The sequence below is a fragment of the Pipistrellus kuhlii genome, unplaced genomic scaffold (assembly GCF_014108245.1).
Source record: "Pipistrellus kuhlii isolate mPipKuh1 unplaced genomic scaffold, mPipKuh1.p scaffold_m20_p_17, whole genome shotgun sequence".
NCBI lineage: Eukaryota > Metazoa > Chordata > Mammalia > Chiroptera > Vespertilionidae > Pipistrellus > Pipistrellus kuhlii.
The window spans coordinates 7,914,880-7,928,595 of record NW_023425482.1 but is presented as its reverse complement, the minus strand read 5'-3'; positions in this window follow the sequence as shown (position 1 = coordinate 7,928,595).

Below are 13,716 nucleotides of genomic sequence, written 5' to 3'. Positions count from 1 at the left end.
TTTTCAATTTCAGCATGGATATGCAGGGTGTCCCCCCCAAAATGTATACACTTTAAAGGTTGATAGCTCAGTTTTGAAAATGAAATGTATTTTAATAAACGTTGCCTTTATAATTATTCAAAGTGTGTGTATGCATGTTTTTGGAACACCCTATAGGTTAACGAGTTCCTGTATCTGGTCATCATGAGGCAGTCACTGTTGATTGTCTTTTTGTTTTGTTTTGTGAATCCTCATCTGAGGATATTTTTTTTCCATTGATTTTTTAGAGAGCATGGAAGAAAGGAGAGAAGGGGGAAGGAGGAAAGGAGAGAGAAAGAAAGGCAAGGAGGGAGAGGGAGAGGAAGGGAGGGAATCAACCATTGATTGGTTGCCTCCTGCAAGTGCCCTGACCAGGACGAGGGATCAGACCTGCAACCCAGGTAATGTGCCCTTGACTGGGAATTGAACCTGCATGGACCAGCACTCTAACCACTGAGCCACACTGGAGAGGGAGGTTGTCTTTTTTTCCTTGAGCAGGAGTTGGTAAATTTCCCCCCTCCCCATGTAAGAATTAGATCCAGAACCTCTGAGTGCCTTATCCCATGATTCCTCTTCAGTCTCTCATGGTTTACACCTTTGACATCTTCTCAATATGACCTTCTGAGGGGCAGGAGGGGAACCGGGAGCCAGATGGTGTGAGTTCAAATCCCAGCTCTACCATTTATGATCTGGAAACCTCTCTGTGGCTCAGTTTCCTCCTATATAATATGGGGACAATGGGAGCAGCTACTTCGTAGGGTTGTTATGAGGCTCAAACAAGTGAACGAGGCTTTGAAAACAGCATTTGGAAGCCTGGCACATAATAAGCACTACATACATGGCAGTGGTTGCCGCTACTTAACCCATTATTCTGGCTTCTCTCTCGGGGAAGGGAGACCACAGCAGATCTGCAGGAATAAAGGATGCAATGTTAGCTTTTGAGTTTCTAAACAGGCTTGTTTATTTGTTTTAGCTTTTCATTTTGATCTAATTTCAGACTGGCAGAAGCGTTGCAATCGTAGCTTAAAGAATTCCCGTATGCCTTTACTCAGATTCCCCAGACATTACCATCTCTGCCTCTACTCGATTACTTCCCTTCTCTCTTTCTTTTAAGAGGAAGTTGCAGATATGAGACACCGCTTATCTCTAAAAGCGTTAGTGTATATTCTCCTAAAAGAAGGACACCCTCCTAGTAAGGAGGCATTTTCTCACATTTCCCGATATAATTCTCTAAGTCAGGAAATTAACACGGATGCTTCTATGATCTGGCCTGCAGGCCTTATTCGGAGTTCGCCGATTGTCCCAGGAATGTCTGTTATGGCAAACGAAGCTCTCATGTCAGGAGTCGCATTACGTTTTCAGGTCTTTTCCGTGTCCTTGAATTTGGACAAGTGGCTCGCTTTATGTTCTTTTATGAGGTTGACTTTAAAAAACAAACAAACAAACAAACAAAAAAACATTTACTGTCCAGCTGAAACCGGTTTGGCTCAGTGGATAGAGCGTCAGCCTGCAAACTGAAAGGTCCCAGTTTCGATTCCGGTCAAGGGCATGTACCTTGGTTGCAGGCACATCCCCAGTAAAGGGTGTGCAGGAGGCAGCTGGTGGATGATTCTCTCTCATCGATATTTCTAACTATCTCTTTATCTTCCTCTCTGTAAAAAATTAATAAAATATATTTTAAAAAGTTTACTGTCCAACTATTTTGTGGAATGTCCCCCAGATTGAGTTTGTCTAGTGTTTCTTCGTCACCAGCGGTAGGCTGCACGCATCTGGCAGGAATCTCCCAGGAGTGGCGTGTGCTTCCCAGCGTGCCTGCCTGCTCGCCCTGTGGCTGTTGATGGCGATTCTGACATCTTGGTAAAGGTGTCTGCCAGGTTTCTCCAGGTGAAGGGCCTATGTTTTTTGCAATAAATCATGGCCTGAGAGAGAGAGATAGTGAGAGTATGTAAAAACCCAACACCCCATAAAACCTTGGCTCACAAGGCTTAGCCTCTATGGATGACTCTTGCCTAAGCAAACACTTTAAGGTGCTGCTGAGTGGTGGCTCTCCTAGTTCCTCTACATCTCCCACATTTATTAGTCACTGTCCTATAAGGAAACGTTTTCCCTTTTGAATTCATTTACGTATTCATACACACATATCTTATATTTTATAGATATATACATTACATATTTTATACTATTCCCTACCCTGAGTGGCCAGATTATTATGATCTCTGAACGCATAATAATCTGGCCACTCAGTATTATATATATATATATATTAGAGGCCCAGTGCATGAATTCGTGCATGGGTGGGGTCCGGCCAGCCTGGCCAGGAGGAGGACACGTGGGCGGTTGGCTAGCCTGTCTGCTGGTCGAACTCCTGGTCAGGGGGACAATTTTCATATTAGTCTTTTGTTATATAGGCTACACACTGAGTAGCCAGATTGTTATGCATTCAGAGATCATAATAATCTGGCCACTTAGTGTATATGTATTACACACACACACACACACACACACACACATTGATACGGGGTCGTTACTTCTTGTTCTATACAGTTGGTTGCAATGCTTCACTGTCATGTTTAGTTTGATGCTCAAATCCTCCCAGATTGGAACCACAGGAGCTCCTTCCAGCTGCCTCCTTTGTGCTGTTGACGTGGCCCCATCGGTTCTGGCACAACTTTCTGGCACAACAAGATGTTCCCGGCTCATCTTGTACTTTCCTTGTCCTGGTCTTGGAATCAACCATTTCTTGGAGGAGCCCTAGCTCCTTTTAGTAGAAATGATATCTAAATAGACATAAAACTCTCTGGCAGAGGAAATAGATTGAGGGGAAAGAGGGTTTTGTCTCAAAACCCAGATCTCAGGGAGCACACTGCACATTCTGGAAGAGCCTGGATCTTCCCCGGCCAAGGCTCTCTGACAACAGGAGAGCAGAAGCCTAGACTCAGGGCTGTTAGCAGTCCGAGGGGCTCCTTGCTTTCATGAGGGGAAGCCCTTCCTTCTGCAGAAGCTTCAGAGTGCCTGGTGCTTGCTTTCCCAGGTTCCCTTGCAGCTAGGGTGCACACAGGTGACATGTTTCTGTGTGGCTGCCTTGGGAGCCCCTGATGCAAGGAAGCTTGTGTCCAGAGTCTTCTCTCTGAGGAGCAGTGGGGGTTTCAGGAGTAGCAAGGGGTGCCAGATTTAGACCAAGTAAAATAATAACAATAAAATATTATCTGGAACATACTCTCACTAGAATGTTAATCATTGTTTACCTGCAATTCAAAGTGAATTGGGCCTCCTGTGTTTTAATGTGGCAGCCCCAGCTAACAGGAGAGTCCAGGCGCCCAACCCAGGAGCTGCGTGAGCAAACCGTGTTGCCCAGGGCCCAGCCACCCAGTAGGTGGCTTCCACCATACCAGTCGATGGCATACCTTACGTATCATTTCTGGCTGCAGAACCTTCCTGTCCGACCCTCCAGACCTCCCTGAGATGCTATGGGATCCTCCATGTCCTTGTTACAAATGCCTTTTCTACAGGGAGATGGGAAGGGCTGCCTGTGAACGCCTCTCGTTATACTGAAATCAGGTGGGGACAAAGGGAGGAAGCTCCCAGGTTAGTCCTGAGAAACTGGAGTGTAGAAGGAACTTGTTCCCCGCTTTTTTCCAGAACTTGCATAATTCCCCAGACCAAAGCCATGCATCTATCCATCCATGCATCCATGCATCTATGCATCCATCCATCCATCCATTCTTTCATCTAGCATTTATTGAGCACCTGAAAACAACAACAACACAAATGTGTCTGCTCCCCTGTGAAACTTTTCTTCGTGTGGGGGGAGGGAGCAGCACATGAGCACAGCCGTTACACATATCATCAGGTGGGGAGAGTGTTGTGGGAGGGGAATGCCAGAGGGGGAGGCTGTTGGTAGTTTACATTTAAATCAGCTGGTCAGGGAAGGTGAGGTGGGAATCACTGAAAAGGCGATGTCGAAAAGGAGAGATGAAGGTGAGGGAGGAGCAGGGAGGGTATCAGAGGAGGAGAGCTACAGGTGGAGGAAGCAGCAAACCACGGTGCTGCCAGACAGGAGTGTGCTCAGCCCAAAGGAATCCAGGAGGGCTTCAGGGAGGGGGAGGGAGCAGAGCAAGAGGTGAGACCTGAGGGCGAGAGCGGGTGGGCAGGTGAGAGAAGGCAGCAGGCTGGGGGAAGGACTGGGGCATTGCCTCCAGGGAACTGGGAGCCATGGGAGGGCTCGGAGCCTAGGAGAGGTGGGTTCCAACTTCTGTTTTTATAGGAATGCCACCTCAGAGGGTGTGTGTGTGTGGGGGGGGAGATGGAGAATCCACTGATTTAAACTTGAAACAAGAAAAACTAGGATGATTTTTCTGAATGACCAGTTTTAATTGGCCGAGTTCATTAGAGATGGGAAATGGACAGGACTTGAGAGCTAAAGGTCCAGGTTGACTATAGAAAAATAAAGATGCATCTTTTCTCGCACACCTGGGCATGTGGCTTAAAAATTCATGCCTTCTCTTTAAAAAAATTTTTTTTTTTACAGAGAAGAAGGGAGAGGGATAGAGAGTTAGAAACATCGACGAGAGAGAAACATTGCTCAGCTGCCTTCTGCACACTCCCCACTGTGGATGTGCCCACAGCCAAGGTACATGCCCTTGACCGGAGGAATCAAACCTGGGACCCTTCAGTCTACAGGCCAATACTTTATCCACTGAGCCAAACCAGTTAGGGCTTCATACCTCCTTTTTTTTTTTTTTAATAGATTTTGATTTTTTTTACAGAGAGGAAGGGAGAAGGATAGAAAGTTATAACATCAGTGAGAGGGAAAAGTACATGCTCTTGACCGGAATTGAACCTGGGACCCCTCAGTCCGCAGGTCAACGCTCCATCCATTGAGCCAAACCGGTTAGGGCAGGTGTCGGCAATTTGCGGCTCTGAAGCCACATTTGGCTCTTTTTGTTAAGTGAAAAAATCCTTTTTCTGCACGATCCGGTATATAGCATTAAGGTAAGAAACAATATATGCAGTGTTATATTTGTTTTAAATGTCGCAATGGTTTTGCGGCTCCCAGGTGTTTTTTTTTTCCTTCGAAAACAGGTCCAAGTGGCTCTTTATGTCTTAAAGGTTGCCGACCCCTGGCAATGCCTCATCTTATTTAATCCTCTCCACAAGCCCACGAGGCAGGCGTTGGTATCCCCATTCACAGGTGAGGAAACTGTAGTCCAATGAGGTCTGCCTGTGGAGCACCTTCGGGGTAAGTTTGCTGGCAGCTGGAGTTGCCTCTGGCTTGCTTTTGCGTTCAGCGGGACTTTGAAAATCAAGATGGAAATTCCAAGCCCGGCCTGCCCTTCCACCTGCCTGTGCCGCGCCCCCCCCCCCCCACGTCCCCCCACTCCTCCGGGGCCTGGACAGCTGCTCTGGCTAAATGGGTCGATGGAGGATTGAGACGGAAGCATGTGCTGATGGGCATGGACACATGCTAACCGGTTTTGCCCCCAAATGAGATGACCTTGTCACACAAGGGTGTGTGGGCACGCGTGTGCAAGGACAGTTAAATGTCCCAGAGAGGCCCAGGGTCTGCGGGGAGCGCCTTCCTCCCCTGGCTGGCCTGGTGGCCCGAGCAGGCATGGAGCCGGTGTGATGGTCAACACACCTTCCCTGGCTCCCGAGGATGACCGGCCCACGTCCGGGGGAGGCTGGCCGAGCCAGGAGACGTCTCATCCCAAACGGGAAATTCAGACCACGCTTCGCCGTCACCACTGCCATTTGTCACTGGACGAGGAGGAAGAAGACAGCCTGATTCAAACCACGCTGTCACCCTCCCCCCGCCACCCCCCCCCCCCCCCCCCAGTCCCTCAACCCCGCTTTCCCCCGAACTTCGGAAAGGTAACAGAATGTGCGGCTGCACATGAAGGGCCCCACGTGCTACCCCGGTCGCCCTGAGCCTCCGGAAACCGTCCCCTCCCTTCACAGCAGCCCCCCGGCCCAGCGCGCTGATCCTGCCCGCTGGCCGGATGAGAAAACCGAAATGAAGTCATTTTCCGAGGTAGACGAGAGGCAGAATCAAACCTGGGCACGGCTCCCCATAGACCTAGCAGCCCTGCGTGAACAGGGACACCCTTATGCCGGGGACACCCCGCTCTGGCTTGCGCCCAGAGGCACACGAGAACCCCCAAACCTGCGCTGTAGCCCAGCTCCACGTGTGACTTGCCAAGTGCAGCCCGTCACTGAGCCCCCTCGGGCGGCTGCTCGTGCTTGAGATGGGCTGCACCCCCCAAGAGGGTGTGACCTCAGGCACTTCCTCGTTCCAAGGATGTCATCCCCAGTCCTTATGCTTTCATCATCATCCCCCGCACCCCACTATCATCCCCAGGAGCCCACAGATTAGAGTCCTGGCCTGGTCCCTTCTAGCTGTGTGACCTGGGGCCAGTGCCTTACCCTCTCTGTGCCTCCATTTCTTTATGCAGACAAGGGGGACAATTATAGCACTTATTTCATAGGGTGGTTACGAGGAGTCTATGAGGGAGTATGTGTAAGCTGCTTAGATAAGGCAACCAAATCTTCCCACTTTGGGCGGGACAGTCCCGATTTTTAACAATTTTTCCCCCTCGTGTTTTTAAAAAGTCCTGATTTTTGGAAAGAATCTTTCCAGTCTTTCCAAAAATTGGGACATTTTTAAAACGCCGAAGGCCGCGGGGAAAATTGTTGAAAACCAGGACTGTTCCGTCAAAAGCGGGACGATCTGGTCACCTTATGCTTAGAACAGCACCCGGACTGCCTCAGAGAGACTGGCTGGTGGTGCCGTCACACAGAGACCACAGCAAATCACAGTCATAGGGGGGCGATCCTAGAAACAGCTGAGCCACCAGGAGGGCCTGCACAGTAGCACTTTGCTGAGTGAGCCAGTGAGTGAATGAACACACGCGAGACGGACTGGCCCTGCAGACACTGCGGGAGCCAGGCCCCGTCCCTGGGCCCGGGGGCTCTGGCTGCAGGGCAGGTGTGTGTGGTTGGAACCTGGGCCCACACGAAGGCAGGGGGAGACATGTGATTTCCTGGCAGGACCCCACGAGCCAGAGCTACAGGCAGCTTCCTGCTCCGCTCTCTCGCCCCGTGGGACGAGGGTTTAGTTCTGTGACTCCCCTCCTCCCAGTGGCCACCCTGGGCCCCTGCTCAACGAGGGGGTTAAAGTGGGGAGGACGTCAAGGGGACCCTTTCTCCTGGCCATTTGGCTGGCACAGCCCTCTCTGGTCGGGGTCTTGGAATCGGGTTCTAGGCCCAGGACGCCACAAAGTCCCTTACCTGGTGTCCTGGGCCTAGGAAACCAGCCCTTGTGTTTCGTGTGTATGTGTGTGCACGTGTGTGTGTCGGCGTGTGTGTACATGACATGTGTGCCTGTGTGAAGGGAGATTAATTTGTTAATCTTCCTAACAACCCCATCAGGGAGGTACCGTTATTATTCCCATTCCACAGATGAGGAAACTGAGGCACAGAGATGAGGAGTGATTTACCCAAGGTCACAGAGGCTGGGCAGCACAGAGCAGGGATCTGAGCTCCTCACCGTGGGCCACGCCACCCTCACAGGGAGTCCCCAACCTGGAAACAAGAGCGCAGGTCACGCCACCCTGGGGAGCCATGTGACAGGGCGTGACCACATGTGGGGACATCCATTTCATAATACACAGAATTCTCCAACATTGACTCAGAACGGAATACATAGTTCCCAGCTCCTGGGTCAAAACAAGAAGCTCTGGCTCTTCAAAAACAACAATTTAGAAAGATAAACGCTAAGGGACTGTCCAAATGAGAAGAGATGAAAGATATGTGGGAATGACACCAGCTGGATGCGGGGCCCAGGGACCAGGGGACGGGAGAGAGCTCGCCTGGGTTAGGAGGTGCCGTGCAGTGTGTTACCATAGACTAAGGACGACAACACAACAGCACAACAACAGCACTCATCTAGGTAAGATGTAACCAGTCTCACTTTGGACAGCCTCCTGCAGTTAGGTAAAAGGAAGTCCTGTTCTTAGGAAGCAAACACTTCATAAAAGGGACTGATGCCTGCAGTTTACATACATGTACTTCTATATAACATAGTCCATAGGGACACATGCACAGAGAAAGAAGAAGAAAGCAAACGGGCCACGATGGAAATGACTGGCGAATCCGGGGGAAGGGTGCACGGGAATTCCTTAGATTCATTCGTCTTGCAACGTTTTTGTGAGCTTGAAATTGTACCAAAATAAAAAGTCACAAAAAATAATAACAAAAAACACACAAAAAAGGTAAGCAGCAGTGAATCTGGGGCAACGTGGAAGCACACCTGGGCCTCCGCAGTCCACCCAGGGGCTGCTGGGAATGATGGCGGGTCAGGCGGGCGGGCACGCTCAGCCCGAGAGGCCGCACGTGCGCTGACCATCTCCACCCCCTTCCCCAGCCCCAGTGAAGACAAGCACACCCACTGTGCGCCAGGCCCTGGAGTGGACCCTGGTGGCTCAGTGACACTGGGACACAGACTTGCCCCTGCCCTCAGGGAACCCACAGACAAGGAGCAGGAATGACAGAGGAAGAGGGCCTAGTCCAGGGGTCAGCAAACTCATTAGTCAGCAAAGCCAAATATCAACAGTACAACGATTGAAATTTCTTTTGAGAGCCAAATTTTTTAAACTTAAACTATATAGGTGGTAGGTATTATACATTGTTATTAACTTAATTAGGGTACTCCTAAGCTAGCCTTTGCTAAAAACTCAAGGGGCCAAAAAGCCACATGTGGCCCGAGAGCCGCAGTTTGCCGACCACTGGCCTATGGAGAGCCACGAGGTGCTGTGGGAACCCACGTGATCTGGGGCACGTTGGGGGTTGGGGAGGTGCAGGTGCAAATAGTTCATGGCCAGGCCTGAAGCAAGAGGAGGAAAACTAGGGGGAGAGGAGAGGAGGCAAAATGGTTTCCAGCAACTCTGTGAGTTAGGTAGCATTAGCCCATTTTACAGGTGGAAAAACTGAGTCTCTCAGGGTGTCCTCAACTTCTTAGTCTTCCACCTGCTGGAGCCTGCCTGGCTGTGCGGGGAGCAGGGCCCTGCGGGTGCCGCCAAGCAGGTAAGGAATCGCCGTGAGTGAGCCCAGCCCTGCCATGTATGGCCCCTGTGATCGTGAGCCTAAACCTCCATGTTCTTGTCTCTTAAATATGGTCATGGGTGCTGCCCCAGTGGAAATAAGGGAAAACTCGATGCCCCGGTGTTGGCTCAGTGCTGGACAAACTTCGCCGTGACGGCGGCCATGCTGATCAGCATGACCATCGTGTGCGGGCTAACACGCTCTGTGCTCGCTCCGTTCACAGCCCAGCTGCTGAGGAGCTTGGTCCTGATGGCACTCTTTGGCCAGCTCCTTTCCTTCCAGACAGTGTGCCTTTGTTTCTCCTCCTGCTGCTCGCCAAGAGCCCGCCACTTCCGTAAGGGGCTGAGAGATTAGTTTAACCCAAGGACACCAGTTAGCGGGACGGCCCTGAGGTGTGGGCAGCGAAGGGTCCCCACTTGGGGTGACATCAGACACTCTGCATCTCCTCCCACAGTTGCCTCCTCCTGTGTCAAATTTGCACTGGCTCCAGGGGCTCAGTGACAACCCTGAAGCCGTGGTCGGCAAACTGCAGCTCGCAAGCCACATGCGGCTCTTTGGCCCCTTGAGTGTGGCTCTTCCACAAAATACCACGGCCTGGGCGAGTCTATGTTGAAGAAGAGGCGTCAGAAAAAGTTTATGTTTAAAAAAATTTGGCTCTCAAAAGAAATTCCAATCGTTGTAACTGTTGATATTTGGCTCTGTTGACGAATGAAGTTTGCCGACCACACAGCCCTAAAGTATCGTCAAGGAGACGAAGCTTCCAGACTGGCACCAGGAGGGAGGTTCCTACACCCGTGGCCCCAGCTTTCCCGGCAGCTGTCCTTCCAAACGGCCCCGGAAGCTCCCTCGGGGACACCGGCGGCCAGTGGTCCATGTAGTGAGGTGACAACGTCATCCCCAAACGCCAGGGAGCACGGAGATCAGATGTGCGGGGGCCGGGTCTCCCTCTCCCTGGAGGCTGGGGATGCAGGTAACACAACAGGATTTTCAGAGAAATGCTGTCTTCGGCGTCCTCTTTGTGCTGAGCTATTTTCCCACCCGTGCTTTAGCCTGCGAACTAGATGTTTCCCTGATGAAACGCAAGCCATCGGGAGATGTCAGCATCGGGACAACATGTGGTGGAGGCACAGATGGGCACTGGGGCTGGGTGACTGCATGTCCTGCGTTCCATCGCAAAGGCCCGGCTCGGGAGCACGGGCATGGTGATGCGGCTGGATGCTGTCCGTGGGCCTGTGGCGACAGCTCTCTCATTCATTACGTCCGCAGATGCGATCTCGGGCCGGGGACAGGGGAGTGTGGTTCCCGGAGGCGCCACGATTCGGGGAGGGCCGACGGCGGGCCCTCAGACACCAGGGAGAAGGGCAGGCAGTGGCCTGTGGTGCTGAGAGGTGGTGGTAAGGGGGGTATTCGAGCGGGCGGTCGGGGATCTTCCTGAAGGAGAAACCTGGCCTTGACCCTGGAAGCAATGGTTTTCCTCAGGGGGATGATGGGATCGGACTCGCACCCGGAAGGCTTGTTCGGTGACACTGTGAACATGGATTGCGGGGTCTGGAGCAGGAGGTGGGAACCGGGGTGCCGCGGCCTCACGGGGCGAGGCTTTCAGCCAACCATGTCTAACGCGCTCCCCTCTGCGCCTGACCCGGCGGCAGCCTGGGGTGGTGGCTGTGGCGTGGAGAGAGGGGGTGGGTTGAGAACACTGAGGCGGCACCCCGTGAGGGTATGTGGGTTTGGGGGAGAGGAAGAAGGCAGGGCCAGAGGTGGCTCTGGGGTGTCTGTTTCTGGGGTGAAACTGGACCTGGGGCTGGGAGAGGTTGGGGAGAAAGAGAAACCTTTGCCATTGTAAGTTAAAAATGCAAAATGTGACCTACAGTATGATATTATCTGTGTTTTAAAATGTATGGAGAGCCTGTGTGGTTCAGTGGTTGAGCATCGACCTATGAACTAGGAGGTCATGGTTTCATCCTGCCCAGGGCACGTGCCCCAGTTGCCGGCTCAGTCCCCAGTAGGGGGTATGCAGGAGGCATCCGATCAGTGTTTCTCTATCACCACTGATGTTTCTATCTCTGTGTCCCTCTCCCTTCCTATCTGAAATCAATAAAAATATAAAAACATGCAAAAAATAACAAAATAAAATGTACAGAGAGAAGACAAAGAAAATCCACTAAAGGCGAACAGAGGTCCTCTCTGAACACGGGATTTCCTCTTCCTGCTTTTCTCCATTTCCCAAATGTGCACTAATGATCAAGTCTAATGCTGTGGTTAGGGAAAATCCACGCTTTGAAAAAAAAAAAAAATACATGTTTGATCTATTCCATGCCTCTGTTCCAAGTTTTTTTTTTGTTTTGTTTTGTTTTGTTTTGTTTTGGGGTTTTTTTTCGGAGACTAGCGCTGGCTGGTCAGAGCAGAGAGAGAGAACCCCTTGGTTTCACCCCACCCACTTCCACTGGGATTGAGTGCCAGGCTTAGCCCTCACCAGTGGGACACTCTCTGAAGGAGATTTTTGCTCCATTTATTGAATCTGGGATTGCGAATTACTTTCTGAATTCTAAACGTTAGTTGTCAAATTCCTTTTTAAAGTTCCATGTCTTATTTTCTCCCTCCCTCCTAAAGAAACTGCAAAGCAGAGCCCAGCTTGGTGTGGCTGGCCTTCCCCTGCACCCCTGAGGCCTTTCAAAAAACAAGAGGCATTCCCTTCTCTGGCTTCAAAAGCCAAGAGACGCTCTGTTTTGCTTCATTTTCTGGCCCCAAGAAGATAGGATTTGGGTAGGAAAGGACTGCTTTGAAGAAACCTCCCAGCATAAATTCTGCCTGTTTGCTTGGGAAGGACAAAAGGTTGGCTGAGACCCTTTTAAAACGTGAGCCCGAGAGCCTGGGCATGCGTGGTGGCGCCCTGACCTTCAGGAGCGGGTGGGGGGCGGGGGGGGGGGGGTGCGGGAGGGGCCCACGGGCCTCTGCCACCTCCAGCCAGTGATTTTAACAGCCTCTACCTGCCTCTGCGCGGGTTCTAATGCTCCGGTGGCTGTGTTTCTGCAGAGTAGGGCTTTCAGTTCAGTTCCTGCTCTCATAGCCTAGAATCAGCAGGCGTGAGAGGTGACTGCCCCTCCCTGGGAAAGCTGGAGGATGGACAAAATAGTAATCTATAGAAATAAAAGGATAATATGCTAATTAGACCAGACGTCTTCCAGACATCGTCCAGACGAAGCCGGGGCTGGAGGGAAGCCAGCCTGGGTCCCAAGTGCCAGAGGGAAGCCAGTGCCGGCAGCTGGGGGAAGGAAGGCCTACTTTTGCACAAGTTTTTGTGCCTTGGGCCTCTAGTAGTTGTAATAATAATGACAGTAATAACACAATGATAGTCATGTGGTAGTAATAGCAGTGATAATGATAACACTATTCATGGTAGCAATAATAGTAATAGCAGTACTAATCACAGCAATAATGACGTAGTGCTAATAGTGGTAGTGATGATCACAGTGGCAGCAGCAGCTACAGTAATAATGACAGCAGTCTCGATAGTAGTAGTAATAATGGTAGCAATAGTAACAATAATGATAGTACTAGTAGTGGTAATCATAGCGATGATGGTAATACTATTCGAAGTAGTAGTAATAGAAGTAATAGTCATAGCAGTAGTAATGATAGTAACAATAGTAATACTGGTGGGTAGCAGTCGCCCGAGTAGTAATATTAACCGTAGTAATGATTAGTAATAACAGTAATGATAGTAACAGTAATATTAGTATTGCCACTATCAATAATATCAGCTTCCATTTATTATCCGTTGTGCCCCAAACACTGTCTTAAGTACTTTATAAAAATGAACACACGAATTCCCGCAGCACCTAGGAGGCAGGTACATTCTTACTGCCCTCAGTTTGCAGATGAGGAAACTGAGGCACAGGGCTTGTGACTGGCCCGAGGCCACCCAGCGGTTGAGAGGCAGGGCCAGGATTGAAACCCAGCTGTGTGCTCCTGGCCCTTAGACAGAGGTCACTTCTCACCCCCCGTGTGCCCTTCCATCCAAACCAGCCGGTCGCCACCCCGGCCCAGGAGAATCACAGGGAGCATCCGAAGGCCTGCCCTCCTCCAGGGACAGGATCAGTTCAGTCTGAAGTGGGCATGGGTGGGGTTGGCGTTGGTTTTATGCTTGGGGCTCTGTGCATGATTCTAAAGCACAGCCAGGACTGAAGATCACGCACCCCACAGTGGCCCTCACACTTGAGGGGCATCCGAACCCCAGCACCTCCCGGAGGTGGGGCCGGGCCATGAAGCTACACGCACTCCTGCTAAGTCCCCAGGGATGCTAGTGCTGCTGGGAGCACGCCGAGCCCTGTCTGCACAGACCCTCCCGCTGGTAGAAGCCCAGTTCACACCACGTCCATTCAATAGACGTCCCCTGAGACCTGCCGTGTGCTAAGCCTAGAGTGAGCCTGTGGGTGAGGCAGTGAACAGACAGACAGCCCTGTTTTGGAGATGACACTCCCCTCCTCTGCTCTTCCCGCCTGACACTTTGGGGGGCAGCGGGGTGGAGGGGTAAGAGAAGGTCCCCGTTGCCCAGACAGGCCTGAGGGTGGCACCCAGGCCCACCCCAGCCCAGTGTGT